This window comes from Ischnura elegans (assembly GCF_921293095.1).
Source record: "Ischnura elegans chromosome 13 unlocalized genomic scaffold, ioIscEleg1.1 SUPER_13_unloc_4, whole genome shotgun sequence".
NCBI lineage: Eukaryota > Metazoa > Arthropoda > Insecta > Odonata > Coenagrionidae > Ischnura > Ischnura elegans.
This window is the reverse complement of record NW_025791660.1, coordinates 7098962-7117610: the sequence shown is the minus strand read 5'-3', so window position 1 is coordinate 7117610 and position 18649 is coordinate 7098962. Positions and strand designations below refer to the sequence as shown.

Below are 18649 nucleotides of genomic sequence, written 5' to 3'. Positions count from 1 at the left end.
TAACGCACTGGCTATCTCCCTACCGTCTGACGTCTTGATCACGCCCAGAACTTTCACGTCGTACCATGGGCATTTCACCATCCTAAGGAGAAGCCACGGTGTCACGTCCTCCCCCAAACATTATTTTTTGAAGGAAAACATACTGACGTAAAAAAATTATTTTACTTAACCATTGTTCACAAAACAGCTTCATGACAACTCACGAATTTCATAATTTAAAGGCCCAAAATAGCATAAAATATTATCATTTCCCCCAGAGGAGGGTTTCCTTCTCTCCCCCCCCCTCCAGGTAGTCCTGGCTATGCCCATGTAAGCATCAATAATATTCCTAAGCTGGAAACATATATATTATATAACATATTTTGATATCCTTTACTGTGATCAATGGATCCATGGCCGTAGATGAACAAATCTCCTCAACAAAGAGGTGATGCCTCCCAATCATTCCAATACTAGCACCTCAAGACTGCACAACAACCAAGACGGTATGTAATAAAGACAGCTATCACATTACTTGATGTAATTCACTTATTAGGAAAGATATGTATTATGACTTCACAGAAAATTGATACCCATTTAATATAAAAACAGTACCCTTAGAACTTGATTCATAAAAGGATGAATTAAGTATAAGTGAGCAGCAGGAAGTTGATGGCAATGCGAAATAATTACTGAAGATTAGAGCAACCTATCAGAACAATTTTTAAATGAATGAATCATAGTTCTTTCACTTCAAGTGAAATGCTTCTACAACACTAAGTTGCTGAAAAAAGTTAACTCATAAAGAAGAGCAGAAAAAGATAAAGTCAAATTGAAAATCATGCTCAGTATTTATTTGACATAATAAAAGGTGGTTCAAAAGACAGTTCACAAAAATGTAGCACAAAAACTTTGACTCCACGGACACAATCAAGGTTATTCTCACCACAGCATTTTCTCATGCAATAGCCCTGCCATTTCCATATTTTTGAAGTCAGCTGTAATTAATGTACACTTTCACGGTAGAACTACAATGATATATATTCCAGAAGGGAGCCAAAATACTATTCCACAATGGGCATAAGTTGTAAGAAAAGTAGTCAATGTTCTTTCTTATAGATGCTGTTTGGCCAATCAAAGCATATCTTTGAGCAGCTGCTGCTTGTGTAGTCTCTTGCAAAACCAGAAATGGGTGGGATGTGATTCAGTTCACCACAGCCATATGTTCAAAAAAGGTGCAGGAGTCTCACAATGCCAACGGGTGCTAGTAACATTGATCTGTAATATTGAAAATGCAAATAAGAAATGTGTACACCATGGGCATGCGTATAATGAACAGCAATTTGAAGCAATGCAAAGCAGGAGTTAGTTCACTCAAGGTAATACGAGGTAGGTTGCAAAGTTGAATAGCAATGATTAAAACCACCAAGCACGGAAAACATAACTACCAAAGATGCATACTTCACATAATTATCACAGGTATCTATCAAGTAACAATCTGATATCATAGGCGGATCCAGGGGGGGAGGGGGCACGTGCCCCCCAGACCCTTAAATAATATGCAAGATTTTTAATTGCGTTAATATTGTTGCCCATTATCATTGCATTCGTTTTGTATTACGAGGTATCCTTGTGCCCCCCAAAACAAAATCCTGGATCTGCCCCTGTCTGATATGCTACCACTTCACAAAAGGGTATATGAGAGTTAATCACCACTTGAATGCTCAGGAAAAGTTTTATTTTCACATATGACTGAAGGGACAGCGGCACCAATAACCACCGCCACCAACAGAAAATTAAAGACTCAAAAATTTGAAAAACTCTACTTACTAATGAAAACTTATGAATAAAGTCAAAACCAATACTTTCTCAACACGACAATGGTGAGAAATTTCCTCTCTATTGTCCATTTTACATAACCATGGCCCAAGCCTGTAAGAACCATAACAATGGCCTCCAATGAAAAACCAGTACCACTGACTCACAGTTTGATGAAAGTTGGCAATTTTCATTCTTCCACGTAAGAATGAAACAGTGTAAAATATTTCTTGCCTATGTCTACTAGTTTTTTTTCAAAACATTTGAAGTTTGGGTGAAACTACAGTTTTTCAATGAATGCGGTCACCAGAGGCGCTTGTGCCTCCAGAGGGAAAAAATTTGTCTCAGCCATACTTTTCATCAAATTCTTATGAAAATTTGCACATTTACTATAGAAGTCATGAGGATTTCAAATAATAATTAAAAGTAATGCTAAGTGATATTGAAAAACTCTCTAAACTGTTATTTTTTACAAGAATTTAGAAAATTTATCGCCAAAAACATGGTCCTATAAAACATCAAGTTTTGACCTGAGGCAATATGTGAATCAAGCCAAATTATTTTTTCTAGTATTCCTTATGGTATGACCCACCACCTTAAAAATAAAATACATATTAGAGATTCTTTTCTCTTTGTTGCTAAAAAAATTCCTTTTCACGACTGTGGAGGTCAGGGTTGGGCCTTCCTTCAAGTGTGATGAAATGTTTGTGTTCTATGTCCAAGTAAATATTCATGACATGACTCTAATACATAGCAAGTGCAAAAATTAAAACATTTTTCATGTGCAGGTTGTTTTTCTCCTGATATGAAAAATACATATAATTTTTAAAATAGAACAAAGAACAAACTACAGTGGACATAGTTCAGTCATTTTACCATGAAAAAAAATAATTTGGCTTGATTCACATATTGCCTCAGGTCAAAATTTGATGTTTTATGGGACCGTGTTCCAAATTCATTTAAAATTTTTGGTCCAAAAATTTTGATGCAAATTTGACCGCGGGACACCGGTTTGAGATTTGGGTGAAAAGTATGACTGAGACTGCATTCATTGAAAAACTGCAGTTACACCCAAAATTCAAATGCTCAAATAATTGGATAGTTAATATAGAATAATAGAAAACTACCATTATGACCATTATTAAGACCATTATGACTATTAGTTTTCCTGACACATTAACACCTCTTTACATCATAGTGGAGGGGGCTAAAATTTATGCAATTTGATACAAAAATGGGAGATTCACTAAAGAGAGGTTTTGGTGATATGCACCATTTTTTCATATCCTTTGGAAATGAAAGGCACTACTGTCTTTTAAACCATTAAATTTATGCATTTAATTAAACATGCATGCATTAGTAAACATATATTTATTGGTTTAATGATAACACAAAGTGAGCGCCATCACGTTATTTTTACCATGATTAGAAAGAAAACGATGTGATCTCTCTCAATTCAACAGTCACTTAAAATGATAAGGATAGTTGGATATCTTTTTTCTTATATTTACTGTTAGGTATGCTCTCATATGGAACAAAATGGCTATAACTAATGGTTAACGTGAAAACTATGACATAATAAAGGTTTACAAGAAAAAAAAGGGTGAAAAATGTATCCCTAAAAATGTCAATCCATATACATAATTGTAGCTGCATTAATGGTCTGTAGTTGTCTCCGTACAATTTGCGGAGATAGTTAGGCCGTATCGGGGGTGTATCCTTGGTATGAAGTATGGAGGTTTATGAAGTAAAGAGGTTTTACTGTAGTGCTATAGACTTGGTTTGATCATAATCAATTTTATAAGTCAAAAGTAGAAGTCTCAACAAAATTTCAACTTACCCAGTGAGAAATGGGTGGTGGAATCCACGTGGAACCCACGTGGAATCCACGTTGAGTGGTGGATATTTGGTGGTGGTGGATATTGAGTGGTTGGACCCACGTGGAATCCTCGTTGATTTCAAGTGGATTTGTGGTGATTAGCATAAAATGTTAAACAGAATTTCTAATTTGTGGAACTTAACTCTCTGGTGACATTGCGTCATTTATCATCCTGAAACCACGCTAGTTATGTGAAAATGTATCGCACATTCGCACATTATATAATTCGTGGAAAGGCAGCCATGAGAGCACATGAAAAATCGTAGACACATATATAGAAGGTTTAGATATAGAGTGGTTGAGGTTTTAATGGTTTTAGGACAGCACCAACTGCTGTTTTAATTTTTCCAACAAATTTCCACGTGGATTCCACGTTGATTCCACGACCAAAAACACGTGGTATCCACGTTACATCTCCACGTGGGTTCCACGTGGATTCCACCACCCATTTCTCACTGGGTACAATCAAAGTGCAACTGATGAGGCAGCTTTAGCAGAGAAATATTTGCCTGAAGAGTGGTTTTATTAAAAATTTCACTGCTCATTTTTTCATTGAACATATTTCTTAGTTGCTACCATAACCTGCCTTGACCTCACATCTCCATGTACCTGAACAACACCAGCATAGATGGTGAATCTTTGTCCTTTGAAATGTTTCAGAGTAGTGTTTCATGAATATGCTTCATACCAAATGAAAGAAATACACCTGAAATAAAGAGAAATAGATATAAGATGGAATGACAAGATATTTAGAGCACCAAAACAAAGAATGCACACATACCATCAACCCTGACATCCAATAGCTTAAATGCCAAATAGAAGGAACAGCAGACTATTATAATCCATTATCAATTGAAACAACTATGAGGGGCAATAGCTGATGCGTTCAAATAAATAGTAGATGTACCGCATGACTCCACTTCGTGCCAAATGAAAGAGATAAACCTGAAATAAAAAGAAATAGATACTAGACAGAACTGAATGAATGACGAGATATTAGGAACACCAAAACAAAGAATCCTCACATATCATCAACCCTAACATGTCATAGCTTAAATGTAGTATCATATATTATATGATGACATAAAAATTCTAATTTCTACACACATTACCATGGCCTTCACAGACAACACTTGCATTCACTGTGAATGAGCTGGTTCAGTGAGACATTTAAGTCAAAGGACATAAGCCATAAGGAGCCAAAACAGAATTCCACGATGGACTTCAGCCATAAAAAAGATGGACAATGTTCATCTTTATGGCATACAGTTAGCCAATAAGAGCACATGCTGGAAAACAATGTGATCAGCGCAGTACCACACCTAACTGAACGCAGGTGGTAAGAATTTCAGTTGACTGTAGCCTTATGTCTACATAATAAACACTGAGAAAATGGTGAAGGCATAGAGTATATGAAATGCATAAAAAACAAGTGTCCATGGGAATATATGTTCAGCCTTAACGGAGGGCAATATTTCATAACTTAATGAATTTTAATGAAATTAACACATAAGAAGGAAAAAATATCATCATCCTGAGCAGATAACACTGAAAATACTTGTATCATGCCACTTAAAGTGAAAAGCATTGAAACTAATAGTTGGTATGTAGTTATGAAGAGAATATAATAAGAGCATTAATAGAGTGGAATATTTACATTCACAAAAAGTAACTCTGCAAACTTCTGTATCATGAAAAAAAGGCACTATGAAAACACAAGCATTCAGTGTCAGACATAATACAGGCACTCAAATTTTAACTGTTTCCCTCTTATGGTTAAGTCTGTGAATGGAGACAAGAAATGACTAACAGCTTATATCCCATTGTAGACCACGCCTAAGTCATGATATTGATTGCTGAAATTTGTTGGAAATGTTGGAAAAGATTCGTGAAATATGATAAGGCCAATTACCATATCATGTGCATCGCATTTCACACACCTAAGACAAACAAAATCAAGTAATTTCGCCCCACCCATCAACAGGCTACTGAGTATTGCCTTCATCCTCCCACATAAAAATAAATTTGACATTAGAAGGGAAGAAACATAATCTACAATAGATTATATTTCTTCTATAACAATACGAAATTTATTTCTTCACCAGCTCCATTACTTCATGAACATTTACTAAGATGATTTAAAAGGATGTAAGAGGCAAGAAAGGAATAGGACAAATGACGCCACATTAGTAAATCCAACGTCGACTGCATGGTACACCAGAAGAATCAGTGGGTGTAGCATAACAAATGTAGACCAGAATTAGGACACTCCAACAGTATTAAATTCATCAAAAGTGAGAGAGTATTTTTGAAACTGCCCACTTAATTACTACACTATAGTAAACAAATACAGTAATATGATTACCTTTCACCATTGACAGCTTGAACAGACAGACCAGCACATATCTGTTACTCATTCACATCATCAATGAGACGAGAAACATCAGCGAGGTTAAGAATTTTGAGTCCAGGATTAGACATCTCTCTTCCATGGAATAACACCTGAAAAAATCCCATAAAAATATATTGACTCAAAGCACAGCTTGCGATTGCACAGACACTACATATATATATATATTGCATTAAACACACTTCATAGGCGGAAAACCACAAATCAGCGACAAACGAGGACTTCACCTTCACATTTAGGAGAGCGCTGCTCTCATTTAATACCACTTTTTCGCACTGGATCCCGGCCACTTGACGATGGAACCGTCTTAAAGTTTAATGTCGGTACACTGCTTAATTGATCCCTCTGGAAAGCGGTCCTAAAAGCCAACATCTCGTTCCGATAACTCCCTGTTCACGAGGTATCACCCGCCACCATTTCTGCATTTGGGCAACATTCTGAAAAAAATTCATCCAATAGCAGCTCCGATTAAATAATACAAGTACATAACTCCAAAGCTCACGCGCAAATTAATAGTAATCCTGCCACAACGCAAGACGACCAACGACGCCATTAGCATAATACGAATGGCAGAATTCTAAGATTAATCTAGACCCCGTGAGTTTCAACATGATAATTCCTAATAATGAGCAGTATTACACTATAATCACAGCTTTTTAACAGATAAAACCAATTTCTTTCCATTCTCCTGGTCTTTGAATGCATATTCTTAAAGGAACGTTGCAATCATGCCGGCATCCACACACAGCGACCAAGACACGCCGCTACATTGCATTTCTACCCAAAGCTTCACGGTACAATCACTTGTTGCACTCATGGAATTAACCTTGAGTCCGGTAATAAATAAAAGTTTCAAATTTTAAATAATTTCATCAAAATCTACCAAAAAAGGTGATTTACTTACCCTTGCTTGGAAGAGGCTTTCGTTGCGTATATCCAGCTCCTTACTACGTCTCTTTTGGCAATAGTAGCCTCCTTTCCACCCAGGGACACAGCAACGCCGGTCAGGCCCCATTGCTAAAGCCGAATAAAACTGAATCTACGACTCTCACTACAAAAATTACTGCAAAAATCCGATTAAAGACGGAGCTCGTCGCCCCACTTCCATTAAGTTTAATGGTGAAAATTACACTGACACAGATCCTATTGCCTAGTGGCGCCGCTATGCGGCCAATGTTGGCGATCGAATAAAATGCGCGCCAAACGGCAACAGATGAAAGGCTTCCCATTGGCCCATCTGGAGACTCCTGTAATGGAGTCCCCTTGTGTGATTGAATAGAAGTAGCCGATCACTGCCGGTGACAAAATCACCGAATGCTCGAAATCACTGCCCGTCACTGCCGGTGATTGAATCACCGAATGCTCGAAATCACTGCCGGTGACTAAATCACCAAATACTCGAAATCACTGCGACTGTGAATACGGTGAAGTTAGCTTCGGCAGCTACCATGATGCTACCAACAGTAAAATAACGACGTCTTATTCATATTTAATGATAAATAAGACATTCTGTGCGAATTATACAGCTGAAGCTTTGAATTATGATGGTTTGATTATAAATACGTACAAAAAATGATTGCCCCTTATCAATTCTTCTACCACATCAAATTTACTTTATTGTTGTAATATAAACTCGGAATCAGAACTATTCCCTCAAAAAAATATTTTGTCTAATTTTACAACTTTCTATAAGTTTATTTGTTCCTATTGAGAAGAGCTGTTTCCTTTGAATTGGACAAAGTAGCAGTGGTAGCAGGAATAGCAGCGCCACAAATCACCGATGACTTTAAAGAGTGATTCACCTCGGTGATCGCAATCACAGTTAAGAATCACCGTTACTGATGAGTAGCAGTCACAGGTAACGAAGTGATCCGAAAATCACAGTTCCGCTCATCACTAGTTTGTTGACTTGTGTCACAACAGTCGGCGACACACATAGAATGGAACACGAAAACCGCGACGCAAGTCGACTTGTGTCGACGTGTGTCAATGAATGGAAAGCACCCACTTTATATTCACTTCTGCCGAAACGCGCATTGATTAGAGGCCTGCTATGTGTATATGCCTCTAGCGGTAAAAGTGAAAACTAACACTCAGCGAAAGCAAGTCAATCTTTATTGCATGATCTTTTATTAACGTTGAGTATTACAGTGAACTGCTAACATTATCCATTTTGCTGTGGTGAATTTTTTGTTGAGGTGATTACGAGTTATTTAAATATTAAAATTTGAAGTTGTCTTTCATCGTAAGCATTCTAAATATATGTTGTATAATCAAATGTATGTAGTTCGCGCGACGAATCTGGAGATCTCGTTCTGTTTTGTGTTGATGATTTCAACGACAATTAGGTAAACATATTTGAAGATTGAATGAGTGATTGGAATTTAAACATGAATCGTACAGCCGGGATTTGCGCCGCTTCATCAGAAAGGGATTCTGAGGGTACCTTGTGCAGACTATGCATGAAGAATAATGATTATTATTACAACATTTACACTTCCAACGTGGCTTGCAGAGTAACTGTGAAGGATGCCCTAAAGAGTTTGCTCGGTTTAGAAGTAAGTGGTTCGATGCCTACGACTTATCTATTTAGCTTTTATCATGTTGCTTTCATTATTCCTTGTGACCAGCATCATTTCGCACTTTTTCAATGTTTAGCGTGTTGATTGCTATCTTAGGTTGCTGTGGGAGATGGTCTGCCCACCACCCTGTGTCCACTATGTTTGAAAAAGCTCACGGAATTCAGTGTTTTCAAAATTACTTGTTTAGAATCGGACGCAAAGCTGAGAAAATGTTCTGGGATTAATTGCTTTTGGGTGAGTACTTTCGTTTATTCTCTTTTGAAGACTGGTGCGTGGTATGTTTCTGAAAATGTTAAGTGAGAGTGTTTGGTTTGAGTCGACAGCAGTGAGAAATCCAGGTAGATTATTATTTGTGGATTCAACTTGTTATAACAGTAATTTGATTGGATTAACTCAAAAATGTGATTCATTATACACTTGATGTCACGGCTTGATAAATAGAATATTGTATGACTTCTTGGAGCTGGTAAATCCTACTTTATTTTAAAATTACTTAAATTAGAGATTAAAAATAAGTAGAGCATTATTTTTCTTAATTGATAATATTGGAGAACTTGAAAGGTCGTCGTTCATGGTTGACGGAATAGTGAAACTAGCCCAGTTTCCTGCAAGCTCTGTTTCTCAATCTCCATGCAAAGTGCTTGTTACCTTGCAGTTGATGTTTCGGTGGTGATAAGTAAATACGGTTTGTTGTCTGATATTAGTATGTTTGTAATGTTGCAATTATTAACTAATTTCTTCCTTCTTAGTAAATCGCACCGATAGCAGAGCGTACAAAAGGAACTGGAACGTCTTTCCCTAGTAGCACAAAAAGGATTATATCTAGATTTAATACGTATCGTTGTATACCCTGTATACATATTATATCTGTATAAAATCCATGCAAATGTCCTCTACCATGCATATAATATCTAGATATAATATGTATTATATCTGCTGCAATAATATGGATTTTATACAGATTAAATATGTGTACATTGTTGTGATCTGTATATTATACAGATTTTATATATGTCTGATGATCCATGGTTACAACATAAGGATATTATTTGTATATTTTAAAGATTCTGGTATCCATCATATACAGATACAGATATCCATATTATATACATATTTATCACATGTAACAAAATCTCTGTTTCTCTTTGTGGATAGTTATAAATTGAGATTTATTTCTGGGTTTAACACAACACTAAATAATACTGGCATAACTCGAACTGAACAAACCTTAAAAGAAAAACTGTTAACAATTGATTGAAAGTAAATTGAAACAGTTACCAAACTTAAGAAAAACTGAGTTAAGAACTTTTGACATAAGGTTAAGTAACTTAAGAAAACTTTTACAATGACTTAAGGTCAAGTTTTAAAACAAATACAACACTATATCCTAAATTACGAAACTGAGAACAGTATTTCTGTGGAAAAAATAACTTCCATGAAAACTTTACTGGAACAATTCCTACAATCAATTTAAAATACTCACCACTATGCATCGATTTTGCACACATCTCTTTCTGCAAAAGCATAATTGTTTGCTCAGTTACTTACCAAGAATATTCACAGCTTCAGCCATTTGTTGGTATCATTAGAGAAGTTCTGTATGAAATAATATCATGCTGAGTCTTCCACAAACCTCTACTAATGAGCTAGAAAATCGTGACATGTTATGTCTACTAATGTCCATAGCTTGAAGTTAAAGCAGTTCCAAATTTCAGGGATCAGGTTTAAAAATGCTTCATCATGAGGAATCATTTTATTTCATTTTATTTTTTTTAAGCATCTCATGAGATCACTAGTAGATGCATCAATACGGTCAGATAATAAGGAAATAATAATATAAACTGGAATCCCTTAGTAGAATTGAGGATTTCTATGTAAAATATTATGCGTTTGACACAGATTTCCTTTATTTTCTTTCCTCATCCTTTGAATGGTCTGAGGAATCACTACAGACACTTTCAAATGACAAATTCAAGTTTTTATTGGAGGTACAATCACGAACGTCACTTTCAAAATTTTTGGCAAGGGTGGGCAAAGCAAGAGACTAATTTTCAACTTTGACTGGAGAAGTTGCAATTGTTCTAGCACAGCCACTTGTTACTTAGCGCATATTGCTTCTATATATATATATATATGTACTTCATTCGAGTCAGTACTTTTCTGTAGAAGTGGGAGCCTCACTTGTGCTAGGAAGAATGTAGTCCTCATGCATCAATTGATTCGAATTATCATCATCAGCCTTCACATTATCCTCTCCGGGGATAGCATGGTCTATTCGCACCTCCTTGGGTTCATCATGGTTCTGGAGGAGTTGAAGAATTTTTCTCATCACAATTACAGGGCAACCAGGAGAAACTGATATGTTCCTATGTTGGCATTATTCTTTTTCCTTATCCTCAAATGGCATCCCATCATTTTCCAGTACATGTAGTATTCTGCGTCCTCTTCCAACTGTAAGGCATTAGTGAAAAATATACTAAAAACACAAATAAATACCTAGATGATTACGATCGCAGAGAATTAAATCGATGGCTTCGTTTTAAAATGGTTATCAATTAGTAAAATTATTCGACATATTCTCAATAGTTATTCATTTTCAAGTAAAACCCTCCATATACCTACGAGATAATAGAGAGAGACTATACTTGCCACAAAGAACTATTAACAATGTGAATTCGCGAGAAAAATAATATTTTCAACTAAATCTGTCTGAAAGGATTGTACTTCCACTATGCCAGCAAAAGCAAAGATCAATCTAAATTGTACCTATGCAGAGATGAATAATCTTAAATAATTATTGGATTGAAAGTAGTGGTTAATTGATTGTCCAGATAGGGTAGATACACAGGCCGTGAAAATAATGTTCCATTTACTTACATTGAAATGGCCAGCACAGCAGTGAGAAGGGTTAATGCTGACAAAGGCATCTTCTTTAAATCTCTTCGTGCCGCTATAAGAGCCACTTTTTCCGCGAATCCGGTGTAATTGGTTCGTTTACAAAAGCTTTATCCGGCGTTGAATTCATTTTGATGGATACACAATGGCATGAAACAGTATTCTTTCGATCCCTTTTCGCCAATCTTATCTTCGAAACACGTATTATTTCTTCCATAACGCACTTCAATGTAAATTTGCTTGAAAAACACTATTTTACGGCACATATACAAGGCACACAATGCCGTAACTACGAATGTAAACAAAGTTTCGGTTGCTATGAAGCGATGTTTGAAAGAGAAGCAGAGATTTTAAAATATATGATAAATATATATATAATACAGATATGTGTATCTGTATATGATGTATACCAGAATCTTTAAAATATACAATTAATATCCTTATGGTGTAACCATGGATCATCAGACATGTATAAAATATGTATGATATACAGATTTGCAAATATGTATACCGATGTATTTCGAAATCTTAAAAATATACAGATATAATCCTTTTTGTGCTACTAGGGATCATGCATTATCGTCACGGAAGTCGGCCAGATCTATGTATGGTCACTAAAGATCGGAGGAGGGAACTGCTTCGTGACAAGTTCATGGTCAAGGTCAAGCATAAGTCAATTTGTCAAATAGTTTATTTCATTGACTACGCAGGCTTTGATTTCACAAATGTGATGACCCCGTCGAAATTTTTTATGTGAGAGAAAGGCATGAATATTTGCTTGGACAAATGATTTCGGGCTTGGTTCGAATTGAGGTACGTGGTTTCTTATGTTATTGTTTAATTCTGGTGTATTAAAGGTGTCAGTGTTGTTATTGGAACAAAGAAATTCCTCGAGTCTTCGGAAGAAGGGTAAATCGGATCCAATAGAAACATTTTTTGTCTGGAATTTGAAAGAGATGTAATTATAGCGGAGACTGAACATTTTTCATAAACTTGGTGAGAAGAATGGTCACTCTTTAATGCATCGTAGGTTACCTGAATTTGAGAATACTGATTTCATAAACTTCATTGATTTATCATTGTGGAATCGATGTTTGTGACGTATCCACATGATGACGGAGGATTGAGTGGTAATTGCTACTTCCCTTGAGTTTTGAAGGAACTCATTTTCATCGCAGCTACTCGAACTGAACCATCCAAACAGTTTTTCAACTATTTCGATTTCCTTCGTCGTGTGCATAGCAAATCATACATGATCCATAAACTGTTTTGCACATTCATGCATCTTATGGCAAAGGGATTACAACCTGAAGTATAATTGTTTTCGTGTGTTCACTATGTTAGTATCCCTTGCTATCTGAACTAGTATCCTATAAATCGTAGACTTTCCTTGAACATAAAATGCCAGACTTAACAATCCAATACCAATTTGGTGATATTATTTTTTAGATATGGTAAATTAATTCGTCATCTTATAATTCTCTGCCAGCCTCTGGAAAGCCTCAATGAATGCCATTAATTTGTGGGCTCAAATGTGATAATTATAAGAAAAAAAGTGATTAAATTCATGCAGTGATATACTTTTCCAAACTAAATAAATCAGTTCCTGTGAGTAGTAGAATATGATGTTTGAAAACATAACCGGTAGGAACTTCAAAAGTGTTCCATTAGTTATCAAATTGAAATTCGATAGAGAATATCAGTTGATTCATCTTGGATATAATAACATGAAATTGATTTTTTCCGGCGTAGAATTTTTCAGTAGAATTATTTAATACTCTCGAACCAGCTACATTACTGTTTCTTCTGTCCATTTTTTGTTGTGTGTTCCTATTAAGCAGGGGAAAGTGGGTCAAAACGGACGGGTAAACATTTTTTCATTTAAAACTTGACCCGCTGTGGCTATAATATTCTTTTAAATGTGGTTAACAGTAATATTTATGCATATAGGGTGTAGCATATTAATGGAAATTCATTAAATGAAAGTGATTCCATATATTTATGATTTTTTTCGAACATTGACAAAATGGAGATTTTGCCTCAAAGATGTGGCAAAATAGGCACCCATTGAAATTGCATTTACACAACCTTTATTGTATAATTTTGAAAGATTAATTTTATAAACACACTTTAAAAAGGTGTGATATTTCTAAACATGTAATAGTAAATTAGCTATATGTGAGGCTGGATATTAACTTATGTACAGCAATCACAAAGAAATTGTCATCTTCTTCACAATTAGAACATGACTGTCAGCTCACTCTTGGCAGTTCAAACATTGTATCCAATCCACTTTATTCTTGGAACTCGAATACCACTCGCTGCAAAATTTGCAAGCCTACTCATCTCCTTGGTCACAATCATCCCTATCTGTAAAGGCTGTTGGAGCACATACCTATGAAAGCTTTCATGACCAGAAAAATTTCTTAAGTATCTATAAAGTGAATGGTATCTCTCTATTCTTCATTCCAGATTGCTTCAACAGGGGAAAACAAAATTAAAGGAAGCAGAGTACTCTGTTCAAATGCAGTGGCTGAGTCAGGGAGAAAGGGGATATGAGTTAAGGGCACAAAGATATATCCCTTACAGTGAGGACACTGATGATGAAGAGAGGGTTATGCCATCTAAGACTTCATCTTGTAGATTTTCAATCTCCATTCTAGCAATAATTTGGTTTTTATCATTCAGTTCTCCTTCTAAATTGGTCTGGGTATCAGTTAGAGAAGAAAATTCCACATCCATCCATTCCATCCTGAAGAGTTTCTTCTCGTTCCTTTATTTTAGCCTCCAAACTTTCCTCCTTAGCTTCCAGAGATGAGTTCTCATTCTTAAGCAATGAATTTTCTTCATTTTTCAACAAAGTTGGCCATCGAAACCAATGCATTGACCTGTTTGTGAGAGAATTATGCCAGCCGAAACTGACAGTAAAAAGATTCAGAGGAGGAGGACTTTGCCCCCAATACCTGCATCTTCTGCCAATGAACTCCATGCACGAGAAAGTGAGGGAACAATCCTTGACAGTAAGATATCCACAGAGGCTAATACGTGTTATCAATGTTTTAATTTGGCCATCTTGATTAAATGTGTGGGATTAGAATTGGGACATCAGAGAAATGATGGGTGGTGCTGCCATGAATTGCAATATGGCTATGAGACTGTGGACTGTGCATATGATTCAAGTTTATTTATGTTTCAGGGGTATTTGCATGCGTTGAAATTAAATTTTGTCTCAAAGGTAAATATGCTTAGCAATTTAAAATTATTTTATTCCCTTTCTTTGAAAAAGTATTTAGTGGTTCATTCAGTGATTAGCATGGTTCCCTGGTCAAGAGCACATATATTAAAATGAATATTTAATATTTTTATTTGTGAGAGCCACTAATCTATTTATTTAACCAATGTTTTAGGTACTAGGACTCACTTCAGTAATGAGAACACTAGCGGAACCAGGAGCCTTTTAAAATAAAAAATATATACTTAAGAATCATTGATACATGATTTGCTGAAGAAAGTGGGACTGAGACAAAATAAAACATTGCAGGATGGCGCAATGGAAAAATTTTATTAGACCTCTTTAAAAGGCTTTTTTTCAATTTCAAAAGAGGTTAAAATGAGCCAATTTCAAAAAATATGGTAAGGATATTTAATTTACTCTATTTTATATCTGTTGTGCCATGCTTTCCTTTCTCAGAAAAATTTTGATAAACTGGCCACGATAAAAACGTGGATTTTCTTGAATAAGGCCGCAAACACTTACCTTGTGATTTGTTAATCATCAATCCAAATGAAACACAAATTGGAAATGGAATTCGTTTACATTCAAAGGGCATTTGCTTGCTAACTTGTTGACAGTCAATGGATTTGAGTGAATACAGAGCACCAGCGGTTTGATTATGAATTAGGAAGCTTGCATCATCAACGTGTTAGCCATTATTGTTCGCTCACTCTATATTTATGATTTTATGTGGTTATTCATCTCATTTAGAAAGACTTTGTTGATGAGATCCTCATGACACGAAATTGCAAAAATTCCGAGGAAATGAAATCAATCTTGTTGATTTGTTGACATGAGCGTGGCCATTACCCAAGTCATCAATTGTTAGATTTTTTACATATACTTTTACTTGCCTTATATAATTCTAAAATAGCTGCCATGAGTTCATACGTTAAGGACAAATGCCGTCCACGAATCAATGAAAGAAATGATAATTTCATATTGATATTATAATTTTATAGTTACCTAAACTTAAGCCTCCAATAATAAAATTGATAAATCAAACTTTTAGTTTCAATTTCATCTTGAGATTTAGTGCATTGGCTGCATTGCACCCATGAGGCAATAGTTGCACCACTGGAAGGAGAGGAAGGGGGTTAGAACTACAAGGGGATCTCACATTCTAAGTCGATTCATTACATGTACAACTCACGAATATTGTAATTGTTGTACGGTGCAAATTTCTTCTGGTAAGTGACTTTCGCTCCTCACTTTTTTGAAGTTCTCCAGAATCTGCCACCAGAACAGTGTTTAAAGAAAGGCCAAATTTACCCTTCAATAAGAGTCCATTTTGGTCAAGGGCCATAGAATTAATTGTCTCTCCAGATTGGAACAAACTTTCATCTCAGAAAATGACTAGTGTTCTACCAATTAGCTGCAGGATTACTTGATTTTAGCTACCACCCTGTGCGGAATAGAACCAAGAAATACTCATACCTTTAGCATTGCCGAGTGTTTTGTAAGGAATGAACCCATAAAATCCAGGCAAACCCTTCTGTCTTTCTTCCCAAAGGATGGGCCGACATTTGAGCTCTTGTCGTAGTGCCCAAATGCGTTCATAGCATGTAGCGGGAAGAAAACAAAACAAAATGAGTGTGAGAAAGAAAATTGTGGGAGGCCGTGAGGGAAGGCCGGGAATACTTAAGCCGTTTTAGCAATCCCTGCATTGAAGGAAAGTCACTTTGGCTCTACCCAGATAGCAATAAAAATTTTGAGCGACTGGTGTTGGTAGTTGAGCAATGGTCAAACATTTTTCCCGCAGTCAGCGTACAACCCATTAATTCTTTCTCCAGGTTGAAACAAACTTCCTTCTCAGAAAATGATTAGTGTTCAAAAAAAGTTAAAAGAACTTATTGTACTAATTATAATTTTCATACTCGCCTGCAGAAAGGGCGTTAAGAACTTTTGCCGGGCCATACGATATGGCCTCTTGAGAGTGGAATTGGTGTAGGCCAAAATTTTGGGTCAGACCATAAGAAACTTACGGCCAGCCTCATGTATGGCCCCAGTGTATAGAATGGCCTCATTTAGCAGAATGGCCCTGCAGGGTTCAGGGGGTCTATTCACTAACTCGAAGCTCCCGTTCTGGTAGCTTCGAACTAGCTACCACAATTGGCTACCGACAGTATTCCCTAAGTGGGGGTAGCTACGTCAGACCAAAAATTGCTGGTAGCTTTCTCAAACGGTATATGGAATATGAGAAATATTTCACGTGAACTCAGTTTTTACTTTTAGAACCAATGAACTGGCTCGTTTCATTGTGTTATCTGCAGGAAAATCATAATGTCACTCCTGGCTGGCCATTTCTTGTAGTTCAAATTAACAAACTAAAAAATTATGAAAAGCTGAGTGTCTTTATCTTCATTGTTATAGAAATACATAAAAATAATTGTATTAGGCTATATGGCATACGTATCAATTCAATAGTTTCGATCGATGGAGCAGTCTATGTCACTAATGTTAATAATTACCACTAGGTCATGTAATTATCGTGAAGTGAAAATACAAGTTACTACAAAGACATAAAACCAAAGCAAGGAAATTGTCGTTCTAATGCCTGAGAATTTTTCAATAATGTGTCACACTTTGCTACAAAAATGTTTATTACCATCTGTTTCTGAGCAGAGATTGTTCCTTCTTGCACTGCGAAAGAATATCACAATTACAGGTGTATATGATAAGTAGTATTATTTTTCAATTTCATTTTATTTAATTTTTATCACTTATCATTTATTTAATGTTTTTATTTATTTCATTTTAGACTCACAATATACTTCAAACAATATTGACACAAAACTCTGTCGTGCCATTCTCACAATGGCTAATTTAATTTTTAAACGGTTTTATAAATCAGTATTACAACAACCAACCCTGCACTATTGCAAGTGAGGGCATTTCATTATAACTTGACCATCACAATAATAAACCAACCTACGTTGTTCCTTCTCTCAATATTAATGTCATGTACTATCATTATTCTTGTAATGACTTCTTGTGTGGACTTAATGAATGCCCATGGTTACACTTTTTCAAAATTCAAACAAATACACCACCCTGACAACCGGCACTGAAATTAAATGGGTATATTATGCCTTAAACACTCAAATGAAAGCAGAATGAGATCATGAATACATTCATTCATTGGAGGAGCAAGAAAGTTATTAATATCTGTCATAAAACACCTTACATTGCAATACAAAATAATACTTGCCTTCTCATCGATGGTCTGCATCTATGCAGCTCTAAACTCTCTTCACAACATTACTTCAAAACAAATATCATTGCTGAAAATGCACGGGAAAGTTTACCATAAATGCATAGACACTTGCAAAAATAAGACATCCATCTCTTAGCAGTGGATATATTGGCATCGGTAATCACTTCAAGGCATCAATTTGTACCGCCACTACAAAAGTGTTTATCGCAACATATATAATAATCACTGATTGCGAGTTTTGTCTCCACTTCAGTAATGACTTCATGCAAAATAAGACTTCACGTGAAATAAAATGATTAGAAGCAACATAATTCTTCTCCAAGTGATGAAATCCACTAGTTAACGTGATTGATAGTTCACTCCGAAACATACATGTTTAGTCAAGGAATTTATCACTCATTCCCTCTACTTTGTTAAGAATACAATAATTAAAGGCTAAAAAATAATTTATGCAGCATTCGTGACCTTATCAAAGAAAATATTTAGGGACAACAGCAAAAATAATCAAGAACTTTCTTGTTTACCAATCCATCGCAAGTCGTTCCAAGAAATATACTAATGGGATAGAACATAAGATAAGCAACATGCACCATTT

At 35.8% G+C, this 18649-nt stretch overlaps 2 protein-coding genes across 11 annotated transcripts in view; one reads left to right on the top strand and one right to left on the bottom strand.

Moving 5' to 3' along the window:
- Positions 1–18649, bottom strand: part of LOC124173199 — a 195115-nt gene that overhangs the window by 136818 nt on the left and 39648 nt on the right. The window lies entirely within an intron of this gene.
- Positions 12133–18649, top strand: part of LOC124173201 — a 323014-nt gene continuing 316497 nt past the window's right edge. For 2 of the 10 annotated variants that reach the window (XM_046552732.1, XM_046552731.1), the window contains exon 1: positions 12137–12376. The gene's annotated coding sequence lies outside the window, so the exon portion shown is untranslated. Of the gene's footprint in view, positions 12377–14035; positions 14799–14970; positions 15197–15474; positions 16028–18649 lie in introns of those variants that run through there. The other 8 variants (XR_006868445.1, XR_006868441.1, XR_006868442.1 and 5 more) reach the window with 8 other exon arrangements.